The 16,807-nt window shown below is 37.9% G+C and overlaps 1 protein-coding gene across 6 annotated transcripts in view; it reads right to left on the bottom strand.

Annotated features, from left to right (window-relative positions):
• Positions 1–16,807, bottom strand: part of GLIS3 (GLIS family zinc finger 3) — a 420,742-nt gene that overhangs the window by 6,012 nt on the left and 397,923 nt on the right. The window lies entirely within an intron of this gene.

Below are 16,807 nucleotides of genomic sequence, written 5' to 3'. Positions count from 1 at the left end.
ATTTTACTAATCATGTTTCATTTATCTCTCATTTTTCTCCCCTCACTTAATAGAGTTTTCCTTGGGATCCTGCGTGGTCCTTTTCTATAATCTCCCATACCTTCCTTTTCCTTTTTCCTCCTTGCTTTGATAAATTTAAGCCAATGGATTACTTTCTTGGAGTACAATATGCTTTTAAAAATATAATAAGAAATCTTTATTCAATACGTTATTGAAGGGAGAGTTGCAGCTCTGCTGCAAACTCTCTCCATTTCATTGGGTCTGTTTCCTCGACTATAACATGTGAATGTCACTGTCTATGTCACTGGGTTATTGTGAAAAGTAAATGAGTCACTGGATAAGGAAGTTCATATACGACCAAAGTGCACTGACATATCCAGCCTACTGTGCTCACAGCTCTTCTCGTTTCTGATTGGTACTCTAAAGTCCAGGTCCCCAATCCCTGGGTCGTGGACTGGTACCCGTCCATGGCCTGTTAGGAACCAGGCTACACAGCAGGAGGTGAGCAGTGGCGAGCGAGTGAAGCTTCATCTGTGTTTGCAGCCACTCCCCAGTGCTAGCATCACTGCCTCAGCTCCACCTCAGATCATCAGGCATTAGATTCTCATAGGAGCACTGGTCCCTGGAGCTAAAATGGTTGGGTACCACTGTCCTTAAGTGTAACTGCTCAAATTACCCTTGGCTGAGAGGAGGCCTGTTCTATGGGTACTAGAAATATCACCAAAAAATATGCTCATAAAGACACAGTCTGGTCCTCTAGAAGCTTATGATCCAGGACAGAGGGATCAATGGAGATTTATGCACAGGGCACACTCACAGTAGAAAACAAAATAATATCCTTTATAAGCAGATGACTACTTTATACAGAGTCGAAAAAAATCCACATAGGTTTGGGGAGAACATTAAATGCATATTAACACTACAGACTAGGAAAATACCTAAGGAAATTTCATATCAAGGCAGGAGAAGAAAGAATAGAAAATTATTGGCTCTTTCTCTGATACTCAAGGCTTCTATTTGCTCTCAATAGACAAATGGCGAAGGACCCAAACAGACCTCTCAAATACTCATGTAATTCATCAATGAATATGGACAAAGTGTCAATCTTTTAACTAAGAAAAACATAAAAATAAAAACAATGATAAAATACCATATTCTACCTAACACATTAGCAAAGATTTCTAAAAATCATTCTCACTGCTGGAGTGAGACTGGTGAAGAAGTCACTTCTGCATAGTATCGAAGACATGGCAAAAAAAACATAAGCTTTTTGTACAATAATTTGAAAACATGTATCTAGAATGCTAAAACTCTTCCTATTCTTGGACATGGTAATTTTACTTCTGAGAATGCAACCTAAAAGTATATTCCGCAGAACAGAAGAAATTCTGCACAGAGAATCATCGCACTGCTAGCTGTCCTAAGAGAAAATTGAAGAGTCAAAATGGCAACACTAAGAGAATGATTAAGCAATAGTGGTACATTTAAATGATGAGAATATTAAATAAACATTAAGACAATATTTATAAGGAATTTTTAACAGTGTGGAAAGACTATTATAGGGTTTGGCTGAAAAAAACAAACAAGATACAAAACTGAATGTGGACGCCAGGTTCATTTGTGTGGAAGTCTGTTTAGGACAGATTTTGAGACAATATATCTATAGTTGTCTTCGGGTTTCTTTTATCTTTTTTTGGCTTTATATTTTTCTGAATTTTAATAGTGGTGAAGAGCAAATATTCTGGAGCCAGACATCTTGGGTTCAAATCCTAACTCAACTACTTAGTAATTGTGTAGTCTTGGCGAATTACCCAGCTTCTTGGCGTATTAGTTTTCTAGTTTGTAAAATGGGGTTAAAAGTAGCCTTACACCTCACTGAGTTATTATGAAAATTAAATGAAGTAATATTTACATGTAATATAATTATATATTTATAAAATACATATTTTAATGATATAATTTATATAATATGTTTGCTAAATAAAGAAAATAAAAATGTACAGTTATTTCACAATAAAGTTCTCAAAAATAAAATAATGTTTATTAGGAGAAACATTAAAATAATGTTTATTAAGAGAAACATCAAAAAGGCAATAAGTAAGTCCTTGAGCACTAACCTAATGTAGTAATGAACACAGCAGTGGGAATATGGCTCACTTATAGTTCCCAGGTGGACTCTTCTGGAATGTTCTTGGCCCTTTAGGGATCTGAGCTATACACCTCTTATCCATGTTGGTTCCTAGATCTTGCACTAATTGACACGCATCCTGATTTCTTCACTCACTCAGTGTGGGTTCAAAACAGTAACAAGTTTGAATGGTTTGAAGGACCTGGGATATGCAGCTCGTGGTCTGGGAGGTTTCTTAAACAGGTCATGACTTTGGTACTTGGTGGCCAAGCACATGTAATCCCGGCATACCCATCAGGAGGAAAACATTACCATGTACCATCATGGCTGGTTTATTAGACTGTAATGTCACCTCACTGAGCAAAATTGACAATACTTGTTATTTGCCCCTACGCTTGCTCTGCTCAAATGTGTCACCCATAAATTCCCTGATAGCATTCCTCAGTGTAATATTACCCTTCCAAGAAGAGAAGGCATTTTTCACTAAACTCCCATATCTCTCCAAATAGGAGCATTAATTATTCAAGTGTGTCAGGTACAGTGATGGAGACTTTCACTGGCCTTTTGTGAAAACCAATTCATTCTCTCTTAAATCATGCTTCTAAGATAGCACAGAAATGTCATATGGCTTCAATCTACATTTGTGTGTTGTGATGTGTAAGAGTATAAAAGGTTTGTAGTGTAGTAAAATGTCCCTGGTGAAGAAAAAAAATGAACATTCTGGGCTCCATTTCCCAGTTTCCCCTGTCTGTCTAGATCTGAGTAAGAGGGCAGAGTGGACTGTAATTCCTGCCTGTGGGTGTCTTGGCTGACACAAGACACAGTCAAAACCAGAATGGCCCCGCAAGCATGTTTTATCACTCTCACAGCCAACTCAGGGAAAGAAAATCCTCTTTATTAAATCCCTCCCTCCAAGAAGCCAGTTACTAGAGATGCCAAATACACTGGTGTGGATGACTGTGGTCACTCGAATCAAAGAGCTTTAACATATCCTCTTCCCAGTGCTCCCTCCATAAAACTAATGAAATTTTTAAAAATTCCATTAGGGTCTTGCCACACACACAAACCCAGAGGAAACCTAACTCATTTTTTGGTGAATGGCTCCTGTATTCTAGCTGTTGGATTTCACATAGTAAATTTGGAAGGAACACTACCTCTTGAACCCAAAGCAAAATGAAGCAAGATGTTAACACATTTCGTGAGCATAAAACAAGAATGATGGCAAGGTCAGCAATCTGTCAATGGTCGTTATCAAGTGCTGGTCATGGTGCTGTGTATGTATATATATATATATATATATATATATATATATATATATATATATATATATATTTTATATATATATATATAAATATATCTTTATATATATATCTTGTCCCTGAACACTGATAATACAGTTGGAGTGAGAACACGTACATTTAAAATAGCATAAGAATGCACAAATAAATGTATGTTGGCAATAAGTGTGAGTTGTCCCATTGAGTTATAAAATCACCCCTCCCCAATTTTGGAAGTTATTTTACCTCCAAGATGGGATGAGGGTGGGGTGGGAGCAGGGAAGAATTTGCAGATAAAATGATTCTACCCACATTGCAGCTCCTGAATGTCCAGGAGAATCATTTTTCCTCTTGTCAATTTTGGGAAAGTTTTTCCTTCCAAAAATAAACTTGTTTTTCTAAGTATAAAATATATTTGAAATTATACTAATTAGAAATGTAGAATAGAATAAAGAAAGAAAGGAAAAATTATCTTTATTTCTATAATTCGAATGTGGCCAGATATATACACACAAAACTGAAATGTTATACATATTGTTTTGTATCCTATTTCTTCCCTTAATATTATCTATGAGCTTAACATATGATTAAAATTCATTCTTAAAATCCCCTCCTTTTTACTTTGTCACGTGGGCTCACTGATGTCTCTGTGATGATAGGTTAGATTCATGGTCGCTCTTGCTGCTAATGATGACATAAAGCAGCCCCAAGAATCTGGGTGTGGATTTCCTTCCCAAAGTGGAAGGGGAGTGGGGGAAGTTAGAGGAGAAAGGAATTGTGTGACTAACTATGATAATAGAAGGGTTCTCCAGGGCAGCACCATCCAATAGAACTTTCTGTGTTGATGGAAGTGCTCTATATCTCACAGTCTGAAACAGTAGCTGTGTGTGGTTATTAAACATTTATTTGAGCTGTGGCTAGTGTAACTGAAGAACTGACTTTTAAATTTTATTTAACTTAATTAATTCAAATTTAAATAGCCACATGTGGGGTTCCTGGATACTGTACTAGACAGTATAGATCTAGGGCAATTCGCATTCCCAGGTTTAGCAGAATTTGTTTCAAGAATGTTTCTGATTAAATTCCTGAACAAAAAACACATGATCCACCATCAAAGTTTAAATAAAAGCCAGATAATGATTCTCACACACTCCTTGCCTTCAAGATAGGCAGTATATTAGATTCTTTATTATATTTATTTTATATTTTTCTTACAAATTTATCACTCCCATCTTTATGGAAGGAACTGGAGTATAAATAAGTCAATAAATAAATAATGATCATCCAACCTGCAACCCTCAAGAGGGCTGATGAGCATTATTTTAAGCTAAATTTCCCAGGCAATTCAGCTCTCCTGGAGAAACCACTTTCCCTTCTGGAAGTAGAAGAAGCAAAAGAAAATATGCCACCCACTTTCTCTCCTGCAGACTGTAGGCCTAGCTCACCATGTCCACTGCTATGATGAGTGGATGAGCTATGGTGGAGTACGTTCAACACTGAGGTTCTAACCAACTGCTTACCCAGATGGATGGAGAGGAATATCATCACCCTGTACACCTTGTCAATATGCAATGTCAGGAGCTGTGTACTTGGTGGGTTTGTTTATGTAGCAGATGGCTTTGCAAAACAAAATTCTTGTTCCCCTTTATGGTGAGGCAGGGTACCATCACCAAACTCTGGGTACCAGGAAAAACACTGGATGGACAACACTAGGAACTGAGGCTGACCCCTTCCTGCAGTAGGCTCTGCCCAGACCATGATGACAACATACAGATGTATGCAGCCCATGTGTGGACCATCAGAAAGGTCCTCTGAAACTACTTCCCCAATCAGACTGTCACCTGATCAGGCTTGGTAGGGTCCTTTGTGTGGGTCTTCGAAAACAATGTCAGGAGTACTAGTTTCCCAAGACCCCTTAACATCTTCACGTGGGAAGTCCCTTCAGTTCCTGTGTGATCATGGTGCATCTTTCAGGGTTCCATGCCAAGCACTGTTGTTTTCAGCTACTGCTCAAATCTCAGGATTCACCTTTTCCCTTGATCTTTCAGAAGAAATACTAAGGTGTATGCTTACCTTTGTTGTTGTATTTTTGTAAAATGGGGGTGATCACTGTATCTACTTCATGAGGTAACTGCTCAGATTAAAGAGGATTCAAAGAGATGATCCATGTTAGTGCTCAGCATGTGCCTGGCACATAGTTAGCACTCTATAAATGTTCTCTTCACTTTTCTTTCTCCATTCTTCTAATGGCACAAGCATTTCAATTTTTATGCTTTCATTCACTCAACAACAACTTACTCAAGTGCTGGAGACACTTGGAGTTTATGTTTGAGTGAAAAAGAAAGATAAACATATAAATGAGAAATCAAGCAACATAATTTCATACTATATGTGACAATAAAAAGGAAATTTTCTTAAGAAATATATAGAGATGCAACTTTTTCTCCAGAATACATTCATGGTGGGAAGAGGGAAAAAAAACCCCACAAATAAGAAAGAAGTTTGGGTGCTCTTGAAATTTTTAAAAAAGATTACTGGCTGTGGTTCTTTGTTTGGCCCTTGCCTGGTGATGACAGGTACAATTAGGAGGCCATCTCGCAGCTCTGTTGAGGACCAGCCCTGGCTGAGTGCTTTTTCCACCAGTGGTTCTGATCAGTTTGTGCCCAGGTAAGAGACTAAGCAGATATCAGTAGCAGAGGCAGAGCTGGCAGTGCCTCAGCGTTTTGGTGGTACAGTTGTTTGCTAGCCAAGTGGAAGGAAATGTATATTTATGAGCTTTATGACTTTAATTATTTTATAGCAGAGACTATAATTTTGTGGGTTACTTTAGGAAGTATAGAGTTTTGGGCCTCAGCCATACGATTGCTGCATATGCAGGGGCATGGATGAGCCTAAGTGACGAATGGGAGAGCTCCAAAGACAGGGACATAGAAAGAAGATGCACGACCCTAATCTCCTTGGTTCCCTAATTTCTTCTTCTCCAACACTTTCTGGCTATTTGTGGATCCCTCCTTCTCTCTGGGGGCCCTTGAACCACCCCCTTTGAGTAGCTCCTGTAATCCATGACACAAGTCAACAAGACAAAAAAGGAAAACATAGGTAAATTTGTTGGCAAAGCTCCTAAAGGCCCTAAAAACATGGTCTTTGGGGTCACATCCTAGCCTGATTTTATGCATTCAAATATTACTCAAAACTCTTAAGATTCCTTTTTAGGTAGCCATCTAACATTCCTATCTTGTAAGTAGGTGATCATTTTATAACAAAGAGATGGAAGCAGAGGAGCTTTTGAATCCCTTGCTGTTATAACCAATACTTCATTTATATGATACCATGCAAATAAGAGACAAGTGGAAAATTCATACAACCATTTTAATACTTCCAAACATTCAGGTGTTTGGAATTATTCATGGATCCAGCCATTATCTTAAAACAAATGGGCAGCAGAATCAAAACAGCCATCACATCATCTCCTACTAAATCCATAGCTTTCTCATTTGCAGTCCCCTTGCACTGGAACTTTTATAGAACATTTTGGTTAGTGTTATACCAACCACTCGGAGAATTCTGTCAGAAAGAAGAAGAGGAACTAATATTTATTTGCTCTGAGTAGAGATTGTCGTAGGTGTTTTACGTAGAAAATCTTCATCCTTACAACAACTTTTGAGTTAAGTATTATGGTCCCTAATTTATAGACAAAGAAATAGAGAAATTAAAATAATTACCCAAATCCACATAGCTATCAAATTTCAAACTAGGACCCAAACCCTGGTCTGTTTAGTGACATAGACTACTAGGGCTTGAGCTCATGGACCAAATAAACATAAACAAAATCTTGCCATTTTTGTTGAGGCCCCTCAGTGCCAGATAAGAGGCAAAGTTATCCAGACTGGATCAACATTTCATCAGGAAGAAAAGCACTGAATTAACTAGTAAAATTGAAAAAAATCACCTAACCACTGAAAAATTCTAAAAACCCTCAAGAGTAGAAACAGAGACATTTCAGAAATTTCTTTTGGCTAGTTTTCTTATTTCATTACTCTTTTATTTCTATCTATTGCATGAATAACTTGGATCTGGGTTCGAATCCTAGATGACCCATTAACCAACTGTGTGCCATTAGATAAATTATTTTCCTTCTTGAGTCTCATTTCTTTTAAAATAATGCCTACTTTATAGAGCATGGAAAACATTATATATAAGGATGCTTATAAAAGCACCTAGTGCATTCTCTGGCAGGTAGTAGGCCCTCAGTAAATAGCAGCAATTATTATTACCATGAAAAGTAGAAAATGATACTGCTTTTAAAAGTGAAATCTCCACAATTTGGTTGTCATTTTTTTGCCTTGGCTCCTGGTCTTGGCAATCAACATCATCCAGGTCTTCATCTAGCTAGAATTCTACTAAGCTTCCCTCTGTAGTGGGGAACTGACTCTTCATTTTAATATGGAGCCTCTAAATGGGGAAGCTGCAGGAACAGCTCACAGACTGTGTTAAGAAGACAGATTTTTCTTGAGGCTGAGAATTGAACCAGCTTGCAAAGCACTCAAGCTATTTACAACTGACATTTAAGCAACTACTGTACTGAGGGAGAGGAAAATAATGGAAATATAACCCTTAAAATTCCATTTGGGCACATTTTTACTGGAGGCACCCCATGATAATAGTTCAAAAGCTGACCACCAGAGCAAGTGCCTGGTCTCCTTGCCCTCAGTCAGATGGGTTACAGGATGAGGGCTTCTAGTTAGGAGAGTCCACTTGGTTCCATTTTCATCTATAGTTTCTGCTGGCAGCTCAAAGGCCACAGTGAGATGCACTCTGAACACTCTGGGAGCTCACTTCCTCTTGTGCCCCTCACAGCACTTCACCTGCTCTGCAGCAAGCTGCTAACAGCATTTATCACCGTGAACCACATTTTCACCCTTGAAGTTGTGTACTCATTTCTGAGGGTGAGGTAGAGAGAGTGTCTGCTACTGATGTCTGCTAAAGTTCAAGTAAGGAGATGAGAGTAGGCAGAGTGTGTTGCTGAAAGGGATGATAAGGAAATGGGAAAAAGCAGAGTGAGAAAAAAGCCATGTGTAAAACACTTTTAGTTAAAAGATGTAATTGATTTTCATTTAAATATCCTCAACCCACCAAAAACCCTAATGCGTGGTGGCCTATGGCTTCCAAATTCTCAAAATGATAAGCTGCCAAAGTAAACTAATTGCAATGTGTCTCAGTAATTGCCATGTGTGGGTATATACAGTTATAGTAAAATGGTTCAGTGAATCCTGACAGTGATAATGCACATTTGGAAATTACATAAAATAGAGACTCTCAAAACCAGAAGTCTCAAAGAATCTGAAATAAATTTGAAAGCCAGCTTTGCCCCTGACTGGCTATGTGAACCTGAGGAAATCATAGCCTTTCTGAGCCTATGGGTCCCTGTTTATAAAAGGGAGATAATAATACTCATGTGGCAGCATAATCCTCATAGTAAGAAGGGGAAGAAGCATAGGGAACAAATGAAAGAGGATTTAGTGCCCAGTTGCCCATGAGTTGTCATCCATATGCCATGACCTGCCCACTAGGCTCTATGACTCAAAAGTCCTAGGTATATGTAAGGCCTGGAATGAAAGGTGGAGTATTTGAATATTCTGTGTCTGATGGCTGTGTGAAGTGAATACTTAGGTCACTAGTTAAAATTGATAAGAATGAGTTGGGAATTTCTTTATGAGTGAGAGCCATTCTGTTGCTGGTATATATCCTTACTGGGCGGCTACAAAGATCAAATGAAATAATGAGTATGAAAATATTTTGCAAACAGTAAAACCTACTAAAAATTGTAGCCCCTACTGTCTCATTATAAGACTGGTGTTACTTGGCATCTTACTTTCTCTGAGTACAAAGGTAAATAAATCTGCCCCTGGTTTGTTGAGCTCTGTTCCATAAAGCTAAAAAGCAAAAAGAAACAAACAAACAACCCCTTAAACCAAATCAAAACAAACAAAACAAAACAAAACAACAACAACAATAAAACCCACAAAACCTCACAAGCAATGCTTTGACTCAGGGCTATTGGGCCTAAAGCAAAACAAGGAAAAGATGGCAAGGAATATTTAATCCTAACTTCCTTGTCCTTCCAAGCAAACTTTACTGTAAGAAAGGTTTGGCAGAGAAGAGGACTCCAGACAGAAACTTACAGGGATGTTAAAAAGAAGTGCTAAAGCTTCCTCGAATGTACATGAGAGCCATTCTGCTTTTCTATAACTTTTAGGTTGCGCTGCATGTATAGGAATTTCCTAGGGGCTAAAGGGAGAAGGAAGCTGGAAAGTATTTATTTCCTCAGCCATGAGCCAGTTATTTCCTTGGGATCATCTCTGATTCGAGAACCATGGTGAGGGCACACTGAGTCCTACATTTAGGGTCTAGGCCAGTGATTCTTATAGCGAAGGCCACAGCATCAGCTTCACTTTCGCTCTATGGCAGACTCAGTGAATCAGAACCTCCAGGTGAAGGGCCTGGAAATCTTCATGTTTAACAAGGTATTCCTTATATGAAAGATTGATAGGTTCTAAGAATGTTTTTAGATATTTTTCAATCATCTGAAAGTTTCCTAAATAAGATTACGACAGTAAAAAATCAGAACAGCTTTGATTTCATTTGAAATTGAGGAGGACAGCTCTTCTAATGGGCATCTCTTCCTCCCCAACTGGGATGGTCCCAACCCTTTCTGTTGACCCTGGGGGTCTTGGGGATAAAGTTCTGATGACTGTAATAAAGTGACCTTGAATTGCACTCAACAGATAGGGTTCAAGATGACTTCCCTCCCCAATGCAGTACCTTTTTCTCACAAACAAGTTATTGGTCAAGGTGAAATCATGGGACCTCACTTGAGTGACTCAGAAATATTGGTCTTACTGATCTTGGCCCCATACTGATCTTGCGGCCTAGACTTTCGTTGTCTAGTTGTAACCAAACTCCTACATCATATTCGCTTCACTAACTAGGCCACTTCTTACTTCTCTGAATTCAAGTCTGTGATTATACAATTTTCTAGTATTCCAGTCTCTCTAAGAGTGGGTCCCAACTCACACTTGCTCCAATAGCTTATTTATTCCGCTGAACCTCTGCCTCAGAGTGAAGTCTCTGTTACATACTGTTAGGCCTCCTTAAAATCCACTGTCTAGAAATGTTATACTGAGATGAAACTGAGCTCGAAGTAAAAGAGCACAGAAATCTATATAAGTAGGTTTGAGACAGGAGAGTGGACATTGCATTTGCAAAACCTGAAGAATGTCACTGGATCTCAAGGTCCTTGTCAGCTTCCTCCAACTGGCTGCCAGAAAACTTGACTTTTTATTTTGTTAGACCTTGTGGGCTCTGACTACTAATTTGGACAGTGCAATTTATGACCAGTCTCTGTTCCACCCCTCTAGCTAGATAGACTTTCTCCCATTGCCACCCGGGAGTGACGTTTTGAAGGACATGCCTAGCCTATAGGGTCTTTCCTTTCCTGCTTAGTCTCATTCCACTGCACAATAAATTCTTGATTTTTAATTTGTATTATGCATCTCAAAATATGCTAAGATGCAACAGAGAATAAATAGGTCACATGATTCCTTGCCTACATATGGACCAAGAAGAATATTCTCTCACTGTTGCTTGCTAAGAATTGCCCCTCAGATATAAGCTCAGGACAGGCAGGGGCTTTTGTTTGTTTTCTCTACTGGTGTAGTATTAGCATCCTAAAGACCTGGCACATAAGAGAAGCTGAATATTTGGGAATGAATAAATGAATGAGCTAATGACATTCACAGCTAGAGCCTTTGGTGAAAATACTGATGGTGAGAGGGCCACGACCGAACTCAAAAATTCTGATCTATGGACCTTATACACAATAGTCTATGAGAGTTTCAGGAAAATAAAGTGACTTCCCTTTCTATCATGGAAAATTTTTTAAAGGAGGAAGAAACAAAAATGACGAAAGTATGATTTGGCCTGTCCAGGTGGCCTGGAGGGTTTTGCTGCCCCAAGCCACCCCTTTCTACTGGATGCCAGAGGGGCTACTGAACCTGAAGAGGAAAAAGAGTGGGCAGGAGAGTTAAGCAACTTGACTCATCCACAGAACACCCTGTGCTCTTTTAGGAAACCATCCCAAGGTCAGAGAACCTAGTCAGCTACTCTGAGTTTCATTTCTAAGTAGGGGCAGAAATATATTTCCTACTCTCCTCAAAAAGTTATAATGAGGATTCAGGTATTCATCTAACAAATATTTTACTGAGAAGTTTCTTTACAGATACCAAGAACTGATAAAAATTTTGTATCTAAGAGTAATTTATAAAACATATAATATATGTATGTACTGACCTCATCGGTATTGATAAAAATATTGCGTCAGCCCAGATCCACAATACAAAAGACCTTGGATAAATAAATACTTGACTAATTCAGATCCCTTGAATCATTTTGACATAATGATGAGGAAAATTAAGAACTCGAAGGAAAGGTTTTATTCTGGGATATGTGATATGAGATTGTGTTTGGTGGCGGAATAAGGGAGAGGAGAGGTTAGTTGTTACATTTAAATGATTTAGAAAAATGTCTGAATGTGTTTACTTCAATGGACTTGCATCTTATAAGGTCTAGTTTTCAAAGACCTTGCAAAAGAATGAGATGGAAAGTTTAGTCAGAACAATCTGGTGAGAGAGGGAAAAGTCCTGTAATCAGAAAGAGCACTCACAATTGTAAGTAAACCAAGTAGAAATTCTAAGAGAACTGGGATTGTTTAGCAACATAGTCTGAGCCCAGATGATCTGAATGGGCACAGATTAAACTAGGTCTAGTGTTTTATTGTTGTTCTGTTTTATTAACACAGTGGCCTCATAACCAGGAACCTAGATGTTCCTGATGTGTGGGGTTTCTTTTTTCTCCTTTATTTTAAGGAAACACCACCCATAGCTATTTGCAGGTTTTCTTCTAAACCATCAATTGCTTGTCATATTTATAAGGAAAACATCCAACTAAAAATACAATTACAAGAGATACACTGCCATTAATGTGTTCACCCCTGGAGAGCAGTCCTTAAAATAAAGTTATAAGATATATTTAACTTGATTTTAAGAGCTGCATTTATTAGAGGTTGAACTTCATGAGTTTCAGATATAAGACATTTCTAGAAAAAATGTCATTACTTCCTCCAAAAGAATGAAAAAGCACTACATCTGTAATAATGTTCACTAATCACTTTTCTATAGGTGATTTTAAGTTAACTGATAGAGAAGTCACAGTAGTCAATGAAATAAAATGTTCTGGGCATTTTTTCCTTCTTTTCAAATTTTGACTTCAAATTAAGAAAACAATATGTTACGCCACACGTCATACAACTTGACTGGCAAGGTCAAAGAGCAGGAAAACTAACTTTTAAATACTAAGTAGTAATTCCTATTACTTAATCCTTGTTATTATTAAACTACATTTAGTGATCAATAAAAATATGAAAAGATGCTCAAGCTCATTACTAACTAAATGAAAAATCAAAACAGCTTTGCTGTACAAATTGGCAGGAATTAAAATAATTGACAATATCTAGTGTGGGGAAATGGGAACTCTAATGCACTGTTGGTGAGTCTAAACTGGTATACGGCCTTCATGAAGGAATAATGGCAGTACCTACCTAACTTTAAAATGTGCAGGTCTATTAACTTAGCAATATCTCTTTCAGAAATATTTCCTAAAGAAAGTATGCAAAGACATATATATATATGTGTGTGTGTGTGTATGTGTAAAGTGTTTGTATAAACATATATATATATATATATATACACACACACAAGCATATTTAACATAGCATTGTTAGTAAAAGCAAAAAATAAAAAATATGTCTATCAATATGAAATGATTAAAAAGATGATGACATGTTCTTGTAAGTACTATACAATTTTTTAAAAGGAGTTGATCTGTATACATTGATCTATAAAGCAAAAGCATATAATATCTTAAGTTAAAAAATAGTAAGTCATAGAATATAGAATGTGAGGCCATTTTTATAAGGGGGTATGTAGGTAAGTACATATATACAAACAAGTATATGTAAGAACATATACACACATACGTTTCATTTCTATAAGGATTTAAAAAGGTCTAAAAGAATACTCACCAATCTTAATAGCTATTACCTTTGGGTAGTGGAACTGAGTAAGCATAAAGCTGGGAAGCAATTTAAACTTTTTTTTAATTTAAGTACCTTAAGCACTTTTTAAAAAATGCTAGGTAAAATTTTTCTGTTTTAATTTAAAAAGTCAAAGAGAATTTTAAAACTGTACATAAAGACTGTGTTAAGAACCCAGGAATCCTGAATTGTAAATTTAGTAATCACACTTACAAACAGTTCCCTCCAGCACACATGTGCTTGAGCAAACATGGCACATTAGAGGATGCATGTGCACGCGTGCGCACACACACACACACACACAGTAAGGTAACCCCACTGGAGGCAATTCGAGAGTGGGCACTCCCTTCCCTAAAATGACAGTGGCAGCATATCCACTGCTTAAGAGCACAGACTCTTTTGTGTCCTTGGTTTAGTTTCCAGCTTCGCTGTTTGAAGATGAAGAAATCTTGGGCAAGCTACTTAATGTTTTAGTGATTCAGATTCCTCATCAGTAAAATGGGAGTAAGTAATGCTTTCTTTATGGTGCTGTTATGAGGATTAGTGATAAATTCCATGGTAAGCATTCATCACACTGCCTGACACAGAAAAAAAAAAAGGCAAAAATCATCAATCTGTGTGCCAAGACGCAAGATCAAGTGGTTGGTGGGAAATCACGAATCATAGTACTTATATTACTAGCAGAATTTTAACCCTGCGAGAAATCCCATTTGTAATGGTTTCACACGTAACCATCACACAAAAATAATTCCCAAGTGACTATAAAATTCCACAGTACTGTATCTATAGGCACAATCATGAAGGAGAATGAGTGGGGGCTTTGGGGTCAGGCTGTGTTTATAAAACCAGCTCTAATACTCACTAGGTTTGTGACTTGGGGCAAGGTGTATAATCTCTCAGTCTCACCTGCAAGGCTAGGGTTTATTAATATTTTCATTAATGTTACTGCGAGGATTAAATAACTTACGTGGATATATCTAGAACGTATAGTATCTGGTACACAGTAGAAAAACAGCAACAACAAAAATAATAGCTCTAGTGAACTAGGCATCTACTGTGGGCTAGGCATTTTTTCTCATTCTTATATCAATTCTGAAAGAGAAGTACCACTAGGTCCCTCAGATTCAGGACATTACATGGCTTGTTCATTAGATTTTGGGTATATCTGTCTCTGACTCCAAAGTCTTTTTCTTTACTTTTTTCACAGCTCACTGTTTTTCTTCCTATATCATCTTAGGCAAGTCGTAATTTCCTCTTCCGGTAATATTCTCTTCTGAGAAAACACGACCAGTTTAGGAGTATGTAAGCTAGTGGCTGTAAATGCTTTGAAAATTTAAAAGTACTTTCAGAAATAAGGGAATGCCTCAAAATACCTTGTCCGCAGAGCTACCACTACTCAGAATTTCACTAATATACATTTAGCACCAGACATGTCTCAAGTATCCTTTTTTAAAATGCCAATACTCATGAGAAAGGGTACTATATTAAATTTACTTTAATGTATAAGTAAATCATTAGATCATCCTATTCCCTCTAGAGATAAGTCTCAGGTAGTTGGTAAGGACTGGATATCTAAAAAGAAGGACAGAGAACTAGGAGGAAGTGCCCGGAAAAAAAGAGAAGCTATAAAAATTTGACTCTAAGTCACAATTTTGCCAAGGGCTGCCTCCACCAATCAGTCTAAGAAGCCATGAGCAAAAATCCCTCCCTTCCTCCTCCCTTTCTTTCTATTCATTCATATTGATTCAATAAATATTAGTAAGCACTTACTACATACAAAGCATATGGGAGGGTCTTGCTCCCATCCTGAGGAAACTTATAATTCAGTTATGGTTAGTTGATTCAGTCATCTTAACTTTCTTACTGATAAATGAGTTTAATCTGTGTGTGTGTGTGTACACGTGCACGTGTGCAGATGCTTAACCACACGTAGATTATTCGCATTTCCGTCATTTCTATAATCAATCATTCAAACAGCTTTTCTGATTAAGATGACTATCTTACCCTCCTCCCACAAAACTCAACATGCTGAAATGCTGGCCGCAACCCTCACGCCTAAATTTAACTTTTGTTTAGTAGCATACTGTCAGAATTTTATCCAGTATGGGTTATGGAAACTGCTCTTCAGGTAATTTTGTAGTAATTAAGTATATAAAAGTAATTAAGAATTTCTCTGGATCTAATCATCAATCCCTAGTACTACACACCACAAACACACACACACACTAACATTATGGCTGATACCAAAAATTATTCCTGATTATGACTGATGATGATAACACCAGAATAACATGAAGTACACTCATTGGCTCATTCCTTTTGTGAATATGTCACAACTTTCTCAGTGAAGACTATGACCCTGTTGATTTACAATCGATCTCATTGGTCTTCCTGAGATTTCAAGGGGAAGTTGTGACACATGCTTAAGTTCTAAGAAATACAGTTTCTAGACTTACTACTTCATTATTTCACAACCCCACATATGCATATGTGACTAAATTTCCTGTGATGGGGGGAGTATGTTTATTGTTTTAACAATTTTCCTTTAAAAAATAACCTTTCAACATTTAACACTATAAACTCCCAGAAATGAGATCAATTGTGGCTATGACCCATAGGACTCTTTCTGGAAAGTACCATTGCACAATCACTGTTAAGTAAACAGCCAACAACAGAGGAAGAAGTTAAACTCGTACCTGCCACCCCATTCCATTTAAATATCAACGCTCTGAGGTTTCTTCAGCTTGAAAGATGGTTTGGCGGTTTGGTAGGACAAACCATTTACAACATGTTTTGTTCTTAGAGGCCTGTTGGTGGCTGGACACCTTTTGTTTCCAGATGCAGTCAGTTTGAGCTGGGCTGACAAGCGTACCGCTCCACACTGAGATGGGAAAATGCCGCCATTGTCTGGGAGCTGACGGGCTTGCTCCTCTGGGGCCTACAGGCAGGGCATGCTTTAACTCATGAGAAAGACGGCTTATGGACCACCGGAGCCAGCACCAACAGAGAAGGCTCTCACTTCCCACTGCTGCTGCCTTGGTATCAAATAGCCCAGGCTTGATAGGCAGCTACGTGGTGTTTTCCTAATGAAATCTAATGACTGGACCATGATGATAGAAATCTTTGTGTGCGCAGCTGGCAAGTCCAGAGGAGTGAAAACAAGAGCAAGCAGTGGAAAGTATAAAAAGAGATTAATGTAGAGGGGCTTAAAATGGGGCAGAATCCTCAGAAAGAGGCCTCTAGGTTCTCCCA

Source organism: Pteropus medius, unplaced genomic scaffold (assembly GCF_902729225.1).
Source record: "Pteropus medius unplaced genomic scaffold, Ma_sr-lr_union100, whole genome shotgun sequence".
NCBI classification, from domain to species: Eukaryota; Metazoa; Chordata; class Mammalia; order Chiroptera; family Pteropodidae; genus Pteropus; species Pteropus medius.
This window is presented reverse-complemented; position numbering and strand designations above follow the sequence as displayed.